A 4555-nucleotide genomic window follows, 5' to 3' on the forward strand; every position below is an offset into this window, starting at 1 on the left:
ATTTCTTATGTTTGGTTGGGATTGTTGGGAGGCGAAAAATAACAGACCCCCAACAATTTCATACTCTAATTTGTTGTCGAGGCTCCTTACAAGGGAAGTAGCTTTTGTGAGAATTTGATAGGTAACGGTCAACGAACTGTGGCAAAGGTTTTCCGCTATCGACTAAGGGTATCTGCGGTTTGCTCTCAAACGTTCCTGCTGCTTCCAAACGCATAACGATCGCTCTGCCATTGTCTAGCTAGTAAGGTGAGTGTGCGCACTCGTTCCGCTTACGTTTCACTCTGCACTCGATACCCCGCCGCCGCCGCCGCCTGTGGCAATAAACGATGCGCTTGGGGTAACGACCACTACTACTCGTACTCTCGTCTTGCCATTGAATTATGCCATCAATGGCGCCGAGAAAGGAGCGAAGCCGCCGTTAATATAACTGATGTCGCTATAGTAGGCCGTGGAGAGAAAGTTTTCTCGTTAAGGGTGGCTGCACTGCATACGTCCGACCCCAGCAAACCATCCCCCTTAAAAGCGTATACCTCCCCATCTCCGCAACTCCACTTTCGCACCAACCAAACTTGGTATGATGTTAAGCTCGCTAGCCCCCAGGGGTCTCGAACTCCATTGATCTCGATCTCTTGCGCGAAACGGCGTGAGTGATAGCGGAAAAGCATTGCTTCACTTATTCCATTTTCCGGGTTTTCTTTTAGGGTGCCGAGGATGGAGCCGAGAGGGAGAGAGAGCGAGAGAGAGAGAGAGAGAGAGAGAAAGAGAAAAAGAAAGGGCAGGAGGGGAGTGTTTCTTGTACCGAACATACCTTTTCCCCAGGTCTATTGACCTCCTCTATGAGCATTATTGTATGTATGTGTATGTTTCGTTCGTACAGTGGTGTACGGCGTTGCGGAGTGGAGTAAAGTGGACGATGAAATTAGGCTTTTCTATGGCTCCCGCTGCCGGGTGAGTGTGTTTTCCTCCCGATAAGAAACCAAGGACAGGTTTCATGTACACATATGCGAAAGAAGCGACGATACCGTACAAAGCCGGAAGGGGGGGGAAGGGAACATCAGAGATACCTCAAGGTGCAGCGATTGCGCGTGCACAGTAAGTGGTGATGAAGTACTGTTCCCTACCCCAAAACCTGTCGCGTCTGCCCACCCCCAACACTATTACTCAAAACCGGAAATCGCAGCTCCAGCCACGCTTTCAAGTGCTGCACAAAGCAAACACAACATCACCAACACACCAACACGAAACGCAAAACCACGAGAAAGAATATAAACCGAGGGCGGTACGCCAAATGATCTCGCGGGCGAGGGAGATGATATTATTACTATTCCGGCTGGTTTGGTCTGGAAAATCAGCTCCATCATGACAATAGAATAAATAGAAAACCAGCCCCCCCCCCCCCACCTAAAATTGATGGTACGCTGCAAGCAGCATCGCACGCATACACACATATACAAGAGCTCATGTTGATAGTTAACAGATGTTCCTGTTTTTATACATAGAACATAATTATGCTGCTACGCATGTTGTGCTGAGGTGGCTGTTAGAGGTAGAGTACCGTTTTTTATTTTGTGAAGTGTACCGGGTCGTCGTCGTACTGTGCTGATCACACGCCGGTAGCGTACACGGCGGTGCTACATGATGAGATGCACATACCGAAGCATAGGCGAAGCATGAGTTGGTAAGGGAGGGCGCGGGGGGGGGGGGTCGTCAGAGCGAAACCTGAAGTTCATTATTAAATTATTATTTAGCTTTCCACGTTTCCTTGTCTGGTTTGCTTTGTCTCTTTAATGCACTCTCTCTCCTTCTCTTCATTTCACGCACACAAACATGGTGTTTTTTTTTTGTTTTTCCCCTTTTTTTTCCTTTCTCTCTTTGTTCCCCCTTCCGTGTTCTACCCATTCGTCTTCCAAAGTTGTAGCACATACTCCCTTGTAATGGGGGGAGGCAGGAGGGCCAGGGCCGTTACCCTCTCCTTCCATTCAAAGCACCATGACTGCGGTCTCTGGGGGGGGGGGGGGGGCTTTTTCCTATGTTTTGCTTTGCCAGCAATTTTAAGCAAGGGCTTCCCCCCGGGTTAGCGGTCCAGAAGGTTTTCCTCGACCGCAATCCAATGCAATGCGCTCCTGCGACGACCTGCCTGCCGGACATCAACTGCAGGTTACCTTTTTTCGGGAGGGGTGGGGTTGGAACCCGTTGGCGAAAGAGGAAGAAACCGTAGTAAGAGCGTCGTGTTCCGCTGACTGCTATCGATTTCTACTGCGAGCTGCTACTCGAAAGATAACAAGATATGGTTCGATGATATGCTGGTCACCGGGCACGGCAATATCAATCCGGTGAGTTGTTGTGCCAGTTGGAACTGGTGACCGACCGACGTCTATGGGTGTCGATGTCGGTATCGATCCTAGGGACCAACCAGGGGACCGATCTTCCGACCGCATATTCCATACAGGGCTGCCATGACGCACCTACGGTTGCTTACAAGCGCAGCAATCAATAGATTGGAAGTTGAGGCAGCAAGGAGGCCGTACAAGAGCGGCGCTTTCTTAGTGCGGGCACACCACTCACTCCGGTACTGCCGCCGATTGAAGTGGGGTATGCCAGCCGGCCGGCCGGGCGCGCAGGAACAGGACACCTTCTTCACCTTCGTTGGCCACACCGTTGCCTTATCTTCCATGTTTCGAGTGAACTGTCGCCAGATGATGGGTGATGGGTGCAGAAAACAGCGATGGCCCGAAGAAGCAATGCGGGGCCGATAAGGTGAACCGGTGAAGGAACCGCACGCGGGCCCGCTCGACGACTTGTCGACGACGAGCCACATTTTTATCGATGCCGGCTGATAAGGTGCGGTATCTCCTTCGCTTTATGGCCGACAGTATCTTGGGGAGTAGAGTGCGAGTGTCGCGGTACTACACCCCTTCCAATTACGCGATCCTTACGCGACGTGTCGCGAGATTGGCGCGTATTGCTTCACAATAAGCTGTCGAGAAGCAGCAGCAGCAGCAGCAGCAGCGAGGGGGGGAGGGGGAGGGGTGCGGCCTTCATCGGTAGCGATGTTGCTGCTAATAGGGGTGGTGTACCGGATGAGGTCCAGCCGCGTCACCATCAGGTGCACCCCCTCGCCCCGTTCGTGCGATCGTCCACCAAACCGCCACCTTTGAATGTTGTTGGGGTTTGCGTTGGCGACCAATCGAGGCAGATCGAGGCGTCACTACAAAAGCAACACCCCTCCCCCCAATCCTCCCTGCTTGCTTCTCGCCCCATCGCCCCATCGCCCCATCGGCCCTTTCCTCCACTGCTGCCGGATGTTTGACTCTTTCCGAGGTTTCCGGACGTTGGTTTATTGGTGAACTCACACACTCACTCACCTGTGCGTTTGAGTGCGTCGCTCGGAGCACAACCCACGGTGCGGGATGGAGTGGAGTATGAGATAGAGGGGAGGGAACGATGGAGGTTGGCCTACGCGGTGATCAGCGCAAATAATGCTACCATGGCAAATTGGTGTATTACGGTTGTATGCTGCGGCAAGGCAACGGCAGAGGTAGTGGTAGAGGTGGTGGTGTGGTGGTGGCGGGCACGGAGGTGGGAGTGCTGAGAGGTTGATTGCTATAACGGCAACTCGGTGCTAAAGCGGTACACCTACAGTGACACACACACACACACATACATACGTGGGCACGTACACACGCACGCACGCACACACACACGTCCACATATGGAGCCGCTCTGGTTGCGCCTCCTCCTGCTGCCGACACCAGCGGTTGCGGCAGTGGCGTCTCTTGACTCACCTTTTTAGCTTTCTCGCGCCACCTCAGCAGCTCTTCCGAGGCCGTAAAATGAGGCTGCACTTTTGACTCGTGCGGTGTGCTCGTTGTTGCTATTGAATTGATGTTGCTTTGCTGGCTATGTGTGGAGGGGGAGTAACACGACGACCGCTACGGGGCAGAGGGGGGCCAGCCAGCCAGCCAGCCAAACGGTTGACCGGAATATTGCTGTCCGTATTTTGATGTTTTGCCGTGTTTGACTCGCCGACCGCGCACCGTCCGAACACCGAAATGGCAGACAAGAGGTTGGTGCAGTCCGAAATCTGTCTCGCGATCGAACCGGGAAACCGGGAACCGGGGGGAAAGAAATAGGCACGGAAAACGCAACACACGCACACGTCTCGCGCGAACAATTTCGAACTGATGAAAAGCTGGTGCTGCGCTGAAGCGCTTACGAGGCCAACAATACCGCAGCTCTCGGCTCGACTGTCAATTTGTGTATGTGTGTGCGACGATCGCACGCTCCGTGTATCTGGCGGCGCTGTAAGGCCCCGCTACACGGAGCGTAAACTCTAGTCTAAACGATAAAAATTGATGCCAAAAAGGTTTACGCTTGTCGTTTACATGCTGTCAAACGATTGTAGGTCCGTGGGGCGTAAAAGCCTTTTTGCAAACGTGAGGAGGGCTCGCAATATGCTCTTTTTGTGGTTTACATCGATAGTGAGCGGTCATTGCTTGTGTGTTCAATCCTTTTCTTAAAAAAAAAACGATCCTTATTTCCTCAACCCGGCCAC

General features: G+C 52.7%; 1 protein-coding gene across 2 annotated transcripts in view; it reads right to left on the reverse strand.

Moving 5' to 3' along the window:
* Window positions 1-4242, reverse strand: part of LOC125949295 (myosin heavy chain 95F) — an 11810-nt gene extending 7568 nt beyond the window's left edge. For both annotated transcript variants that reach the window (XM_049676222.1, XM_049676213.1), the window contains exon 1: window positions 3786-4242. The gene's annotated coding sequence lies outside the window, so the exon portion shown is untranslated. The remainder of the gene's footprint in view (window positions 1-3785) is intronic.
* Window positions 4243-4555: the final 313 nt, after the last annotated feature.

This window comes from Anopheles darlingi, chromosome X (genome assembly GCF_943734745.1).
Source record: "Anopheles darlingi chromosome X, idAnoDarlMG_H_01, whole genome shotgun sequence".
Classification (NCBI taxonomy): Eukaryota; Metazoa; Arthropoda; class Insecta; order Diptera; family Culicidae; genus Anopheles; species Anopheles darlingi.